This window comes from Hemiscyllium ocellatum, chromosome 3 (assembly GCF_020745735.1).
Source record: "Hemiscyllium ocellatum isolate sHemOce1 chromosome 3, sHemOce1.pat.X.cur, whole genome shotgun sequence".
Lineage (NCBI taxonomy): Eukaryota > Metazoa > Chordata > Chondrichthyes > Orectolobiformes > Hemiscylliidae > Hemiscyllium > Hemiscyllium ocellatum.
Genome location: NC_083403.1, coordinates 134,556,566 through 134,574,222, shown reverse-complemented (window position 1 = coordinate 134,574,222; position 17,657 = coordinate 134,556,566). Strand labels below are relative to the sequence as shown.

The 17,657-nt window shown below is 41.5% G+C and overlaps 1 long non-coding RNA gene across 1 annotated transcript; it reads right to left on the bottom strand.

The window, feature by feature from the left end:
- Positions 1–479: 479 nt before the first annotated feature.
- LOC132808033 (uncharacterized) lies at positions 480–16,566 on the bottom strand. The gene is made up of 4 exons (XR_009642020.1): positions 16,479–16,566; positions 8,445–8,530; positions 6,018–6,076; positions 480–561 (listed from the first exon to the last, which is right to left on the bottom strand). It is a non-coding gene; the product is annotated as an uncharacterized LOC132808033 (long non-coding RNA).
- Between the last annotated feature and the right edge of the window lie 1,091 nt (positions 16,567–17,657).

The following is a 17,657-nucleotide window of genomic DNA, read 5'->3' as shown; positions in this document are numbered from 1 at the left end:
TTTAGCTTGGCCAATTCACCTAACCTGCACATCTTTGGACTGTGGGAGGAAACCGGAGCACCCGGAGGAAACCCACGCAGACACGGGGAGAACGTGCAAACTCCACACAGTCAGTCGCCTGAGTCGGGAATTGAACCCGGGTCTACAGGCGCTGTGAGGCAGCAGTGCTAACCACTGTGCCACCGTGCCGCCCTGCTGAAAAAAATAGGGAAGGGAATTGAATTTAATGTCTGCAACTTCGAAGTGGCAGTAAAAGTTTTGTTTTGTGTTTAAATAATGGTTGGTGAAACTGTTGATAAGTTATCAATTGATGGACTGTCTGGAAAAAGCAGTTAAGACAGCATCTGCCAAGAGCTTGCAAATATTAATTATTAACATTGTGGTAGTCTTTTCAATACTTAAAACATCGAGTTCTTACCTGATAATTTCACTTTAAAGGATTGCAAATCCACTTTGAAACTATAATTGATCAGATTAGCTGCATCTTGGACATGATGCCAAAGGAGGTTTGACTTTATATCTCCATTAATTATAAGATCGTATTCAACTGTGCTCCCATTTCTAGTCAATATAAAATTTAAAGAAGATTTTTGTATGAATATATATAAGAATAAAGAACAATGAAGAGTATTTCAGCTCTTGAGAAATTGGGAAGAGCTGCTTTAACACAAACAAGCTGTAGTGCCTAGATGTCTGAGGCGGGCATTATGTCTGTATATGGATATTGAGTTGTTTTGCTCAGATAAGACTCTAAGGCAGTTTATCTACTGGCTGAGGTATCTGCCAATGACGCTCTATTCACTCAGAGTGGGTGAAGCAGAACCAGAAATACCAAAAACTAAGGACATCATTTCTGCATGTGGTACCATGAAACCTCCCTCACCAACACTCAAGCTTAGATGTCCAGAACCTGCATCTGATATTCCCCCAGCACTTAACTTACCTCACAATAAAATTCAGGGTTATAAAACTGTGGTTGCCTCCTGTTTTGATGCTAGATTTTATTTTTAAAGGTAGAATAGATAAATGCCTTTGTTGATTCCACAGCCCCATCCAATCCCAATCACCTCCTCCATTCACTATTCAGGTGATTAAGTGGTTGGCACTCAGGACATAATTGTATAACTGATCTGACTTGAGTTCAATAATTTCACATCATGAATACTGACATACTATTTGATTTTTGATTTGCCAAATGTCTATCTGTATCTTGTTTTCATGTTTTGCTTTCATACACATCTCTGCTTTATTCTACCCTTTACACCTATTAGCAAATGTGGATTTGGTGATAGTGAGCTATTTCAAACAACCCATAAGACCATAAGAGCATAAGAAATAGAAACTGGAATAGACAGTTTGGCCACTCAAACCTGTTCTATCATTCGATAGGATTGTGGTTGATCTAACATCCCTCACATTCACTTTCCTGCCTTTTCCCTGTAATCCTTAATTCATATATAAATCTATATATATTTTTTTACATTCCCTACCGTGTGGAAACAGGCCCTTCAGCCCCACATCGACCCTCTGAAGAGTAACCCACCCAGACCCATTTCCCTCTGACTAATGTACCTAACACTATGAGCAATTTAGCAATTCACCTAACCTGCACATCTTTGGACAGTGGGAGGAAACTGGAGTACCCAGAGGAAACCCACGCATACACGGAGAGAACATGCAAACTCCATGCAGACAGTCACCAAAGGCTGGAATTGAACCCAGGTCACTGGCACTGTGAGGCCACAGTGCTAGCCACTGAGCCACCATGCCACCCTGCCTTAAATATGCACAAGGATTCACAACTCTCTGAGTGAATAAATTCCTCCTCATCTCAGTCTGAAATTGATGGCCATTCATTCTGATACTGTTCTCCCTGGTCCTAGACTCCCCTATGAGAGAAAACATCCTCTCAGCATTTACCCAGTCTAATCCCTTAAGAATCATATGAGATCACCTCTCATTCTTCTAAAGTCCAATGAATAGAGTCCCAAACTGTTTAACCTTTGCTCTAAGACCATCCCTCCATACCAGGATTTTTCTAGTGAAATTTCAATGAAATAATGTCTTTCCTTAAATAAGCAGAACAAAACCACTCACAGTGCACCAGATGCGGTCTCACCAGCACCTTGTACACTTACAGTAAGACTTTCCCCTACTCTTATACTCTAACCCCCTTGAAATAAAGGCCGATATTCCATTAGCTTTCCTGATTACCTGCTGCTAACATTCTGTGTCTTGTACACAACTACCCCTTAGATTGGTCTTCCTGAGAGTCAACCATGGAAAGCGACTGGCCTGGATGGTGTCCCCGGCTGAGCACTCATATCATGTGGGGACCAGCTAGTGGAGGTATTCACTGACATCTTCAACCTCTCCCTCCTACAAGCTGAAGTTCCCACCTGCTTCTATAAGACCACCATCATCCCAATATTTAACTACATGCACTGTGCCTTAATGACTACCACCGTTGACCTCCATAATCATGAAGTGCTTCGAGAGGCTGGTCATGGCCCAGTCTCACAGCCTGCCTCGACCACCTACAATCTGCATATCAATGAAACAGGGTAAAAACAATGACTGCAGATGCTGGAAACCAGATTCTGGATCAGTGGTGCTGGAAGAGCACAGCAGTTCAGGCAGCATCCAACGAGCAGCGAAATCGACATTTCGGGCAAAAAGCCCTTCATCAGGAATAAAGGCAGTGAGCTGGAAGCATGGAGAGATACTCCCTGAGATTCTTGTAGAGAGAGGAGGAAAACTTCTTCAAGACAGGCATCCTTGCAAGAGGATTCGCAAGGATCAATTAGGTAAAAACAATGACTGCAGATCAATGAAACAGGTCCACAGCAGATGGCATTTCCCTAGCTCCGCACTCATCCTTAGAACATCTAACAACAAGGACACCAATGTCAGACTCCTGCTCATTGAATGCGGAGCTGTAGTCAATGCCATTATTCCCTCCAGACTGATCTCAAAACTCCAGACCTAGGTCTTGGCTTTGTCCTCTGCAATCCTCAGCTTCCTCCCCACAGACCGCAATCAGTGAAGATAGACAAGTTTGCAATGACACCACTATGGTAGGATGGATAGCAAAGAAGGATGAGTCAGAATACAGAAAGATAGAGGGCTTGGTGTCGTAGTGCAATGAGAACAACCTCTGTCTCAATGTTGGCAAAACTACAGAAGGAAGGAAAACACACTCTCGTCTACGTCAATGGACCTGACATTGAGGGGGTTGAGACTGTCAAATTCCTAGGAGTGACGATCACTAACAAACTGTCCTGGATCTCCCCACTTGAATGCGATGGTCGAGAAGGCACAACAACACCTCTTCTTTCTCAGGCAGCATAGGAAACTCAGCATGTCCATAAGGACCCTCAGCAGCTTTTACAGATGCACCATTGAAAGCATACTGTCCGAGTGCTAATGATCTGGAATGGGAACTGCTCAGCCCAGGACCACAACAAACAACAGAAGGTGGTGTGCACAGCCCAGACCATCACAGGAGCCAACCTTCCGTCCATTGACTCCAGTTACACCTTATTGCTATGGAAAGGTTGCTAACATCATCAAAGACCCATCCCACCATGGTAATGATCTCCTACAACCTATACCATCAGGTAGAAGATGCAGAAGCTTGAATACTCGCACTAACAGGTTCAAGAACAGCTTCTTCCCGGCCGTTATTAGACTGATGAATGGAATCTCTAACTTCAAATAATGTTAATCTTGTTAATGTTGATCTTGTTCACGCATATCCTGTGAGGTATAACTTGTATGCCTCACTCTGTCCAAGTTTTTCTCACCCTATGACCTGTATGTCCTTGCTTAATATGATCTGCCTATACTGTTTGCAAACAAAGCTTTTCACTGTACTTAGGTACACGTGACAATAAATCAAATCAAGGCCCCTTTATGTTGCATTTCTCTGTGGTTCTTCTCCATTTAAAGAATATTCTGATCTTTTGCTCCCCTTTCCAATGTTAACAAATTCACATTTTCCCATCGAATAATCCATTTGCCAACACTGCCACTGCCCTGTCTCCTTGAGAAGAAGGGGAAACTAGAGTAAGGTCAAGGTGACCGATCCTGTTCCCATTTATGATTGGTGTTGAACAACCTGCGGGCTGCTGTGTGCACATGTCTAGCAGATGCTGAGTTTGCTAGAACCAGATACATGCATGACTGAGGCAGCAAGATCCCACTGGTGCTGGTGCAGTTCTGCAGCCTTTATTTCAGCTTGCCCAGTGCCTCAGACAAATCTTCCTGCTGGTCTTGTGTCTACTTGTGTATTTGGATAAAGTCCTTCATTCCTGACACGATGGGTTCTCTCCTAGCAGAGGCTGAGGAGGTGCCTGGTCTCCTGATGTTCTCTGAGTGCCAATGTTTCTTCCTTAGTCAGTTGTGGAGATGTGGCAGAGATGCATTCAACAGCATTTGCTCCTGACACCATCCTGGCTAAAGTACCCACAAGGGGCCATTATCTTTGGCTGGTAGAGAGTATAGGAGACAGCATTCCTCTCAGGGAACCTACTGCTTTTTCCTCAGAGGTGATGGGGGAAGCAGGACCAGCCTCTTAGCTGATGACACCATGCTGATTGCAATGGTGCTTACAGGAGAGGAAAGTAGGAATGCATCACGAACAAGGGGTAGATGTTTGAGCAGGTTAAGAATACATGCACTGTGGGAGGAAATGAGAGAGTAGCACAGCAATGGACAACAATTGATGACTGGGGGAGATGGAGGTTTCAACATTTTGTCAGGACCAGTCCCGGTCCTCACCAACCCATCAAGCAAAGATCCTGTCTTTATAAGAGGTCTTGAGCCAAAGGTCAGGTGCCTCACCACCCACCTTGGCTCTCTCTCTGCTCTGTTTTGGTCTGTTTTCTCCTGGAAGGAAACAAAGAAGAGGACTGAGATGAAAGTGGCTGCTAGTGCAGCTGCAAGAGGGAGAAAGGCGATGGGGTGTCCCGAGTGAGATATTGCATTCACCTGGTCCTTGGGAAAAGAATGTCTCAGCAAAAGCGACATCTGATTTCGGGTAAAATTCAGCCTGCATTCTAAATAAACCACAGTGGCTATGATTTGTAAGTCTTTGAAATGTAGCCTGGGGTGGTTTGAAATCCATTCACATGATTCAACATTGACGCTTCATTTCTGTTTTAAATGGATGACTCTTGATTTTTACACAATAATCCTGTTGCTGTGGCCTATATGGGTATGATCTTAAAGATGCTGTGGAATGTGGTCGTCAAATATCTATGTTCGGTCATTTTTCAATAAACTGTTTGCAACTCCTTAACTTGAGCGAATAATCTGTAATCTTTAGAAGCAAATCTGACAGGTGGAAGTTGGGAAGAAGGTAGTGAGGAAGTTGTGATCATTGGGCAGCTGACCAGTTAGCTGTGGTGTATTGGAGGAGCACAGTGCTGCTCCTATTGATCCAACCAGAAATATTAAAAATGCACTTGGCTTTTCCAATTGACAGTCCTTGCCTACCTTCAGCTGCTGGGTTTCCTCACTAAAGAATGTGTAGGTTGATTTGCCTCCTAGAAGCAAGTTGCTCGTCTAATTGCATCTTGCTACCATAAAAACTAAAAGGGGGCGGATTCAAGCAGGGTGGTGCAGGGTTGAGATTTATTTGCTTTACCTTTCTACAATTCCTCTGATCCAAACCCATTTCTGGATTTCAAAATCCCTCCTATTCATTTATTATCAGGCCAATAGTTACAACTATAAAAATATAAACAGGCAACATAAGCCAGAGAGTGGGGCTCAGATGGAGAAAAATCTGAGTACTAGGAATGCAAGATTTATACAAGATATTCAAATATTAACCAATAGTAAGCCAGCTGTAAACAATTGAATCAGCTCTGAATGTGCTTTATCTGAGGAAACAATTGCCAAAGAAATAAAAGCTAAAACAAAATCGAGAAACAACTATTAAAAATAAATCACATTGGAATTAATGCATCTGTTGTACCCATTAATCTTAATTCAATTGGTTAAAAATTTACCCAATCTGAAGTCCATCAACACAGCGGAACCCTGGCAAGTTACTGTAAGAACTGGCAAGCTGCAAACAATGATGATACATCAAAGTTACTTACAGGAGTGCAATTCAAATCTTTCTATTCCCTCATACTACAGTTAGTTCGGATATAACGCAATAGTTACATTCTCGTGCAATCTTGCATTTTAAGAAAACTGTGCAATAACCACGCTACGTAAAATAATGGGGTCTGAATCACATTATAGCCAATATGGGTAAAGAAAGCTCACACTTTACTGTCTAAATTCTTCAACCAATTAAAGCCAATCTGGGCTGGAGAAGCATGTGTTATTGCAGAACAGTCTGTATCAACAAAAGGGATTGAACAATTTGGGGAGAGGGGTGTGTTTTAAGTAATGCATGCATTGCCCATTGAGGAAGGTGTAACCTCTGATCTTAGCACCTGCATGCCTTGGTCCCACCATTGTCCACACCTCAAACAAAATAGTGAATCCCACTTATCTGATTGTCCTCGCCAATCATATTGAACTTTAAACAAGCTCAACCAACCCATTATTTAGTTATTCACATATGGTGGGTGGGCTGCCAATGTTTGGGTGTATTTTAGGGTTGGTGGTTGGGAAAAAAGTGCGTTGATACTTCTTATATTACATTACCCCCTTACACAGGAAAATACCTAGTGGTGGGCACATAATATCCAACTTAGAATTAATATTTTGAGTCAAACATGACTTCTTCACAACTGAAGGGGGTGGAAATGTGATAGGTTTTACATCATTGAGAGAAATACATCTCCACTGATCAGGGTGTCTTGAGGCCACTAATTGGTGACCTTTGATTGGCTGGAGGAAGGACCTCTAACCTTCACTTGGTCAGATGACTTGCCTCACACCTTTGGGCTGACCTGATTGCTTGAAACTCTGTAATCACAGTGATGTCACTGGGAGTGGTAGTCACTGCTGGGATGACAAGACTTTTCTAGAATCAGAGTGATGGAGCACCTGGAAATGGGAACATCCAAGGTCTTTTGGTAAGGTAGGAGATAGCAGCATTGGAGTCATGATGGATCAAGCAGGTAAGGAGGGAGCACCCAGGCTTAGAGTTAAGCTGGAGTGAGGTTTAGGATGTTTAGGTTGGGGAGTAATGGGGGGAGAGTGTGATAAGGTGGTAGGGGACTCCTATTCTCAATAAAGGAAAAATAATGGAAACAACATGTGGCAGAATAATGTTGTCAGTCATTGAGAGTGCAACTAATAGCATGGGATGGCATAGCAGCTCATTGGTTAGCACTGCTGCCTCACAGTGCCAGGGACCTGGGTTTGACTCCTGCCTCGGGTGACTGTGTGGAGTTTGCATATTCTCTCTGTGTCTGCATGGGTTTCCTCCCACAATCCAAAGATATGCAGATTAGATGAATTCACTATGCTAAATTGCCCATAATGTTCAGGGATGTGAGATTAGGTGCATTAGTCAGGGATAAATGTAGAGTAGTAGGGGAATGGGTCTAATGGGTTACTCTTTGGAGGGTTGGTGTGGACATGTTGGGCTGAAGGGCCTGTTTCCACACTGTCAGGATTCTATAATAGCAGTTCTAGTTTCAGGCTGAAAACAAATGAAAGAACTGGAAATTGGATGCAGCAAAAGTTTTAGTGAAAACATGGGGTCTTTAATTTTCATAAGAGACGAGTAAAGCAAATTTTTGATATACATTCTCATTTTCGAAGCTGTTTGCTCAGAATATAACATTATTCCCATGACCGTTCTTTACTATATTTAGGGAAGGCCTTCATTATCAAGCATTTATGAAGTTATGAATTTTAGATGAACCTTTAAATTAATGATAGGTATCACAAAGATTGTAACATTTATTGGAATTAATCAATGTAAATATTTGAAATAACAATTGAAAAATGTTCCACTATTAATATCCTAACATAATGCATATTTAGGACATTTCTGATTTACTTGATTCAGTCTGACTGTGGAACTAAATAACAATTCAGCATATATAATCTTTCATTTATCAATACTTTTGCCTTACGCACCAACCAACTCTAATCTATTCATTCAGTCAGAAGTTTGAGTCATCTGTTAAAATAGTAGAAATATCAAGATTAATCTTGCAAACCTATGATTTGGAGATGCCGGTGTTGGACTGGGGTGTACAAAGTTAAAAATCACACAACACCAGGTTTAATTGGAAGCACTAGCTTCTGGAACTTTCACCATCTGTTGAAAGAGCAGCGCTCCGAAAGCTAGTGCTTCCAATTAAACCTGTTGGACTATAACCTGGTGTTGTGTGATTGTTAACCTTATAAAGCTATATTTTCCTTATGAATCTTTTAGGCAGTTGACAGTATCTTGTCAACAATATTCATAGGAATTATTTATATTTTTTTCTCAGAATTATGTTATATTGTGATATACATACCATTCTGGTCAGATTTGTCTTATATTCAGTAGAATTCATTACTTCATCAGAACTTGCATTGAGTTTAAATGAACCTGTTGCTTTGACTGCAAAGAAACAATGAAAGAATTATCAGTTTTTTGAAATGACTGGTTTTGTTGTCAAACAGAATTTAGGCAGAATTTGCATGTCTCAAATTCTTGACCCCATTCCACAATCTGATTAACAACAAAATTACTTGGTTCATAATTCTATGCTTGCAATATTTATCTGGGGCCAACTCCATCCAGAACAACTGGGAGTTTCAAACCATTAGACCAATCTGGAAAAAAAATCAAGTATTGGTAATGGTGACCATGCAAGTAAAGCATTGTTGTCAAAACCTATCGGGTTCAGAAATATCCTTTAGGGATAGAAATCCAATGCCCTTACTTAGTCTGGCCTATGAGTGATCCCTGATCTATAGCAGTATGATTGATACTTAATTGCTGTCTGAAATGACCCAGCAAGTAACTCACTACCACCTTCACCACTTAAACAATTAGGGATGGTCAAAATGTGCTAGCCGTCCCTGTAATGTACACACTCGTGAATTTATGTACCTCTAAAAAGAAAATGTAGTGAAGTGTGTTTGAACAGAGTTTGCTTTTGACTCTCCTATCAGAGAATCCAAAATTAGGGAAAGGCTAAGTAATTGAAATTCTTTTAAAACACTTCAGTCATGCTTCTGTAAATGGAAGAGTAGAACCATTGGGAGAAGGGGGAGAAGGGAGGAGTGGGGAGCGAACCTCCACCACAGTTCTGCTCATTGGCCATGATATTGGCAAATGTTTTTATTTTAAATGGGGTATCCTTTGCTCTTTTGCCATAGTGTTTTCTTAAAAAATCATTCACGGGACAAGGGAGTCGCTGGTTAGATAGCATTTATTGCCCACCCCTAGTTACCCAGAGTGCGATTAAGTGTCAGCTACATTACTATGGGTCTGGAGTCATATGTAGGTCAGACCAGGTAAGGATGGCTGTTTCCTTCCCTCTAAAGGACATTAGTGAACCAGATGGGTTTTTCTGACAATCGACAGTGGATTCATGATCAAAGTTAGACTCTCAATGACAGGACTATTTCCTTGAGTATTGACAATTAAGGTGTGATCTAATTGGTGTATCTCATGCCATTTGATAGAAAATAACTATATTTCCTGGGGTTTTGAGGTGGGGTTGATTTTGGAACAAGGGGTCATAACCTTCAAATTAGAGAAAAGCTATTTCGGAGTGATGACCAGAAGCACTTTTTCATACAAAGTGTAGTGGAAATCTAGAACTCCCTCGCTAAGATGCAGCAGCGTGGTGACCCAGTTGTGAGCAGTGCTGCCTGACAATGCCAGGGATTGGTATTTGATTACACCCTCGGGCAACTATGTTTAGTTACATGTCCTTCATAGGTTTCCTCTGGGTACTCTGGCTTCCTCTCTACAGGTAAAAACAATGACTGCAGATGCTGGAAACCAGATTCTGGATTAGTGGTGCTGGAAAAGCACAGCAGTTCAGGCAGCATCTGAGGAGCAGGAAAATCGACGTTTCGGGCAAAAGTCCTTCATCAGGAATAGAGCTTTTGCCTGAAACGTCGATTTGCTGCTCCTCGGATGCTGCCTGAACTGCTGCGCTTTTCCAGCACTACTAATCCAGAATTCCTCTCTACAGTCCAATGATGTGCAGGTTAGGTGAATTGGCCATGGGAAATGCAAGGTTACAGGGATAGGGTAAGGGAGTGAGTCTGGGTGGAATGGTCTTTGGAGGATCGGTATGGACATGATGGACTGAATGGACTGCTTCCACACTGTAGGGATTTTATGGAAAAGCTGCAGTTTTGAAATGTCCAATATTGAGACCTTGTTTTATTATTTCATGGAATCTAAAAATGTCCAGTGCTCGTTGCTCATCCCTAACTCCCTTGAGAGTCAGAAGTCACAAGTGACCAGGTTATAGTCAAACAGCTTTATTTGAAATCACAAGCATTTGGAGTGCTGCTCTGAAAGTTTGTGATTTCAAATAAACCTGTTGAGCTATAACTTGGTGATGTGTGACTTCTGACTTTGCCCACCCCAGTCCAACACCTCCACATCATCCCTCGAGAAGACAGTGGTAAACTGCTTTCTTAAACAATTGCAGTTCATTTGCTTTTGGACCTATGTCAATGTTGTTAGGAAGATGTATGATAATGTACAGTCAGAATACTTGGTTATGAAACCCAGGCAGATTATAGGAGTTGAAATATGAAGCCACTAGCATTTAATTATTGGTGAACTAGGCTTGAATTGCTGAATGGTCTATTTCTGTTCCCATGTTCTTATGGTATAGGGCTCAAGCCAGAAAATTCCAATACAAATTCATTCCCACAGAGTTGGATAGCACTGAAGGAGAATTCTATGAAAATATGCTCCAAATAATCCCAGTACTTATTACTATTTTTTTCTAAGTATTACCATTAAGCATTTGAAGCTTTTCAGGGGTTTGTGGGATTTAGATACATCGAGGGAATGGGCAAGTGCATGGCAGATGCAGTATCATGTGCATAACTGCAGTTAAAAAATGAGGTCTGCAGATGCTGGAGATCACAGCTGAAAATGTGTTGCTGGTTAAAGCACAGCAGGTTAGGCAGCATCCAAGGAGCAGGAAATTGATGAAGGGCTTATGCCCGAAACGTCGAATTTCCTGTTCCTTGGATGCTGCCTAACCTGCTGTGCTTTAACCAGCAACACATTTTCAGCATAACTGCAGTTGTCCACTTGAGTTGGAAAATCAGAATGACAGAGTATTGATTGAGTGGCGATAGATTGGGAAAAGTTAATGTGTAAAGGGGCCTCGTGGTCTTTGTACACTAGTCATTGAAATTTAGCATACAGGTGTAGGAAGGATTTAGAATCATAGACTCATAAAGCAAGGAAGGAGGCCCTTTAGTCCAACTTGTCCATGCTGAGTTTCTCAAACTAAACTCGCCCCACTTGTCTGCATTTGGTCCATGTCCCTCTAAACCTTTCCCATTCATGGATCTGTCCTCATGTCTTTTAAATGTTGCAACAGCACCTGCATCTACCACTTCCTCTGGCAGTTCATTCCACATACGAACCACCCGCTGTGAGAAAAGTTGCCCCTTTGGTCCCTTTTAAATCTTTCTCCTCTCCCTTTAAAACTATGTCCTCTTGTTTTTGAACTCTCCTACCCTAGGAAAAACACCTTTGCAATTCACCTTACCTATACCAAGCAAGCAAAAAATATAATGGCCGCGATTGGAAGGGGGTTTGAATACAGGAGAAGGGGAGTTTTACTGTTAACTGTACAGGGCCTTGATGAGACCACAGCTGGAATATTTGTATACAGTTTTGGTCTCCTTACCTAAGAAGAACTGTACCTTCCATAGAGAGAGTGCAGTGAAGATTCAGCAGACTACTTACAGGAAGCTGTAAGTTTGTAATATGAGGCGAGATTAGGTCCAATGGGCTGTATTCACTGGTAGTTAGAAGACTGAGTCGGGTCTCATTAAAATATATCACATTTTGACAGGGTTGGACAGAATGGTTGCAGGGATGATGTTTCTTATGACTGGGGCGGGTGGAGGAGGGAGAGGGGTGCAATTTAGAATAAGGAGTCATGATCTCAGGATAGCGAAAAGCTATTGAGGTAAGGAGAAGCTTTCACTGAGGACGATGAGCCTGTGAAATTCTTTACCACACAAGACTGCGATGGCTGAACCCCTGAACAAGTTTATAAAAGAAACAGATGTCTAGAGGCAAAAGATGTCCTAAGGTACAGGAAGAGAGCAGGAGGATGGTATTGACATAGAGGATGAGTCATGATTATATTAAATAGCAGTATGGGCTCTCTCAAGCACTACTTGCTGATGGGTATTCTCTGAAAAGTTCACCATGTATTCCACAATACTTCCTTATAGATGGTGGAAAAGACCTTTGGACTAGGAGGTCACTTAGTCACTGCAGAATTTCTGCAGAATGTCTCTGACCTGGTCTTGTAGCCACAATATTCAGGGGGTTGATCCAAAAGTAAAATGTTTTAAATATATTTTGCATTCTCTCTCTTTCAGAAATATTTGCATGGAAGTATATAACATACCACAAACTTCACTCTAGTCTGAATAATACAGCCTCAAATAAAATCAACATGGGAGTTACCGTGATTAATTTAAATGTCAGCCAAACAGCTCATTGTTGTGAAGGATTGATAAAATACAAATCTTGCTTTTAAAAAAATACTAATCTTGTTTGTTCATGATATATTTTGACATTATTCTTTGTTTGTCAAAAACGCCTACTCTCTGGCCAAACACTATCATCAATGTTTTTGATAACACACTTTGCATACTGACATTGTGAAACAATCTGCACTATATCTGCAAATATGTTATTGAACAATGTTTTTTCCTGGATACTTACAATTGTTATTGATTGCTGATACTGTGAAGTCTTTTTATAAAATATAACTCAGGTTCAAAGTGAGCTCGAAGCACAGACAAATGAATAAACGGCATCAAGGCTTCAGTTTTAATATTTGGGAAGGCAAAGTTTGAGTGACCAATTTCCCCTGAGTATAACCCTGAATGACGAGGCAGCAGGGTGTTGGAGCCTTAACGCCAGTGGTCAGTCAATGCTATTTTGAGCTTGTCCTGCAGTTTGAGTGAAGCAGTGTTTGAAATAAATGGCATGGCTCTTTTAGCTTTTCTGTGTGTCATGACTCACCAGTTAGCACAATGGTTGACAGATCTGAAGTAGCCCAACATTAGAAAATTGCAAATTAATTTTGTCAGGATCAGAGAGTAAGAATACTGTTCCATAAATAATGTGGCTCGCTGCTGCTTTGAGCTGGACCTCTCTCATCAGGTTATGCAACGGTAGTAGATTTGCCAACTTTAAGTACATTTAAGTTGTCATTGGATAAGCATATGGACGTACATGGAATAGTGTAGGTTAGATGGGCTTCAGATTGGTATGACAGGTCAGCGCAACATCGAGGACCGAAGGGCCTGTACTGTGCTGTAATGTTCTATGTTCTCCATCTTCCACCTACAGGGTTTCATTCACAGGACGAAGGTGTCACTGGCTAGACCAGCATTTATTGCCAATATCAGGGGCAGCTAAGAATCAATCACATTGTTATGCATCAGGAGTCACTTGTAGGCCAGGCCAGGTAAGGATGGTAGTTTCCTTCCCTGAAGGACATTAGTGAACCACATGGGTATTTTCCCTGACAGTCAGCAATGGTATCATTAGACTCTTAATTCCAGATGTTTAAAACTGAATTTAAACTCCACCATCTGTCGCAGCAGGTTTCGAATCCAGGTTCCTAGAATATTACCTGAGTTAGCAATAGTACCATTAGACGATTGCCTCCCCAAAATTAACATATTAATAAAAGATGGGCTTGATATCGATCTCCGAGTAATTGATCATCACACAGGAATCATGCAGTCGGAAGGGGTTTTATTAGGAACTGGAAGTCAGTAATCTGCAAGGTTGCTGATGATGACGTGAGGTATTCAGACTAAGAGCCTGCTGGTGATCAGATATGATTTGGAGATGCCGGTGTTGGACTGGGGTGTACAAAGTTAAAATTCACACTACACCAGGTTATAGTCCAACAGGTTTAATTGGAAGCGCACTAGCTTTCGGAAGGAGCGTCACTCCGAAAGCTAGTGTGCTTCCAATTAAACCTGTTGGACTGTAACCTGGTGTTGTGATTTTTGACGGTGATCAGATAGACATTGTCTCTGTCTTCCCCAGGTGCATCAATCTATGGAGAGAGGTATGCTGAGGTAGCAGCAACCCATATGGACTTCACGCCTAGGATGCACTGGCCCATACAAATTGGGTTTGGGTTCCATACAACTGACAAATCCCAGCTATGCAGATGGGATGGCAGCAAACTCAAATAGATCACAAAAATGCCAAGGATTGAGGAGGGACACTTCCTTGCACTGTTTTTTGGAATGGCTTACTCAATAAAAACTGTGTTATTAAAGCTAACAAGAGTTCACGACCAAACAATGTGCATTTGTAAAGTTGCTTTAAATGCTACAAGGTACAGAGGCATGATCAGCCAACATTTGACAGAAAGCCAAGTAAGAAATTATTAGGTTTGCAGTACAAGGGTTTGACCAAAGAATAGATTTTGAGCAGAAGATTGGAAGAGGAAATGGAGGTTTAAGTAGGGATCTGAAGAGTTTAAAGCACAATTGAAGCCAGATTTGGAGCAGAATCTCCAGAGGGCTCTGAGCTGGAGGAGGTCACAGTGAGGGAGGTGCGAGGCAATGTCAGGCTTTGAATGCAAGGATGTATAGTCTGGAAGTGTTGACAGGCAGGAAACCAATGTAATCAGCAAGTATAAGAGTAGCAGGCGATGATGTGAAATAGGATGTGGGCAGCACACAAATGTGGGAAAGTAAAAAGCCAGAGGCAGCTGGCATGTCAGCTCTGAGAGCTTTGGCACAAACAGCATTGACCACATTGTTCCCATGTCAGTGTACTTCAGGGCAACATTATAAGAAGTGTTGTCTTTCAGATGAGTGATTAACTGCATGTTGATCTACTGCTTGTGTTTGCATTTTAAGCAAATGCAATATTCAATTTCCAGCGAGGGGACGGCCTATTGGTATTATCACTGGACTGTTAATCTAGAGACCCAGGTAATGTTCTGGGGACCCAAGTTCAAATGGTGGACTCCAACACTAGAGGGCTTAGGTTTTTAGGGTGAGAGGGGAAAAATTTAAAAGGGATCTAAGGAGGAACATTTTTTATGCAGTGGGTGGTACATGTATAGAATGAACTACCAGAGGAAGTGATGGAGGCTAGTACAATTATAAATTTAAAAGACATCTGGATGGGTATATGAATAGGAAGGGTTTAGAGGGATATTGGCAAAGTGCTGGCAGATGGTGGAATTTGAATTCAATAAAAACCTGGAATTAAGAGTTGAATGCAAATTTTCAGAAAAGCCTATCGGGTTCACTAATGTCAATTAGGGAAGAACACCTCCATGTGACTTCAGGCCCACAGCAATGTGGTTGTCTGTTAACTGGCCTCTGGGTAATTAAGTTCAGGCAATAAATGTTGGCTTAGCCAGTGATTCCCACATCCCACCAATAAATTAAAACAAAGCAGTTTTTAAAAGTATGTTAAATAGATGTTACAAAGCTATAATATGGACTTTCAGCTCAGTTGGGCTTCAGAATGAGGAATTTTAAATACAAACAGCCACATTTTCTACTTGTAAAGATGCTCAGGACAATACAACAATCTAGCAAAGATACCTTTGTTAAGTTATTTGTCTATCAGAATGATGTTGTGAAACTTGAAAGGGTTCAGAAAAGATTTAAAAGGGTGTTGGCCAGGGTTGGAGGATCTTAGTTCCAGGAAGAGGCTGAACAGGCTGGGGCTGTTTTCCCTGGAGCGTCAGAGGCTGAGGGGTGACCTTGTAGAGGTTTACAAAATTATGAGGGGCATGGATAGGATAAATAGACAAGGTCTTTTTGCTGGGATGGGGGAGTCCAGAACTAGAGGGCTTAGGTTTTTAGAGTGAGAGGGGAAAACTTTAAAAGGAATCTAAGGGGCAATTTTTTCATTGAGCGGGTGGCGCCTGTATGGAATGAGCAGGCAGAAGAAGTGATGGAGGCTGGTACAATTGCAGCATTAAAAAGGCATCTGGAGGGGTATATGAATAGGAAGGGTTTAGGGGAATATTGGCAAAGTGCTGGCAAATGAGACTAGATTAGGTTAGGATATCTGGTCGGCATGGACGAGTTGGACCGAAGGGTCTCTTTCTGTGCTGTACATCTCTGACTCTACGACTTCTTTATTTTTTCCATTGTTGAATTATTTTTATCAAGTGTATGGAAATTATAAACTAGTACATCCTTTAATTTTTATTGAGAAAACAAAACCAATTTTGAGACTTGCTGAATTTCATAGTGAAGGAATACCTAGATTTAAAACAAACATTTTTTTCATTTCAAATGTTTTTCTTTGCTGCTCAAAGAATTGAGTGACTTACCTTTCTTAGTTAGAGTTTTGATATTTTCTGGACAGGATCCAATTCCATTTATGTAATGATGACTACAGTTAGACTCACAAGGTGTTTCTGAAGATGTCATATTTTCCTGCCTGTCTTCATCAAAGCAGATGCATGTTGCATTGTTGTCAAAATAATTACATTCTAAACAAATACAATAAGCAGCCAGTTACTAAAATTGTGGAACATCTTGAAACATTTTGAAAAACAATTGTTATGGCAGTATGAAATTCGATCAAAAATGTTTTCACACTGTTAAGTTGGCTAGTCAAAACCCTAATGATTCTAGAGATATTTTTAACCCTTAATTCCAGACGTGTTTTTTTTTAAAGAGGAATGCTACAGAAATGAGCTAACTGCAGATATAAGAACAACAAACAAAGAAAATTACAGCACAGGAACAGGTCTCTGGCCCTCCTCGCCTGCGCCGATCCAGATCCTCTATCTAAACATGTCACCTGTTTTCTAAGGATCTGTATCCCTCTGCTCCCTGCCCATTCATGTATCTTTCTAGATACATCTTCAATAGTACTATCGTGCCTGCCTCTACTACCTCCGCTGGCAATGCATTCCAGGCACCCAACCCCCTCTGTGTGAAGGACTTTCCATGCATATCTCCCTTAAAATTTTCCCCTCTCACCTTGAACTTGTGTCCCTAGTAAATGAAGTCCCTCACTCTGGGAAAAGCTTCTTGCTATCACCCTGACTATACATCTCATGATTTTGTAGACCTCCACCCCCCCCCCCCTCCCCCACCCCCCTCAACCTCCGTCTTTCGAATGAAAACAATCCTAATCAACATCCTGGTGAACTCCGCTGCACCCTCTCCAAAGCATCCATATCCTTTTGGTAATGTGGTAACCAGAACTGTACGCAGTGTTCCAAATGTGGCCAAACCAAAGTCTTATATAACTGTAACATAACCTGCCAGCTCTTGTACTCAATACCCAGTCTGATGAAGAAAAGCATGCTGTATGCTGCCTTGCCCACTTGGCAGACCTGCATTGCCACCTTCAGGGTACAATGGACCTGAACACCCAGATCACTCTGTATATCAGTCTTCCCCAGGGCTTTTCCATTTACTGTATAGTTTGCTCTTAAATTGGATCTTGCAAATGCATCATCTCTCATTTGCCCGGAATGAACTCCATCTGTCATTTC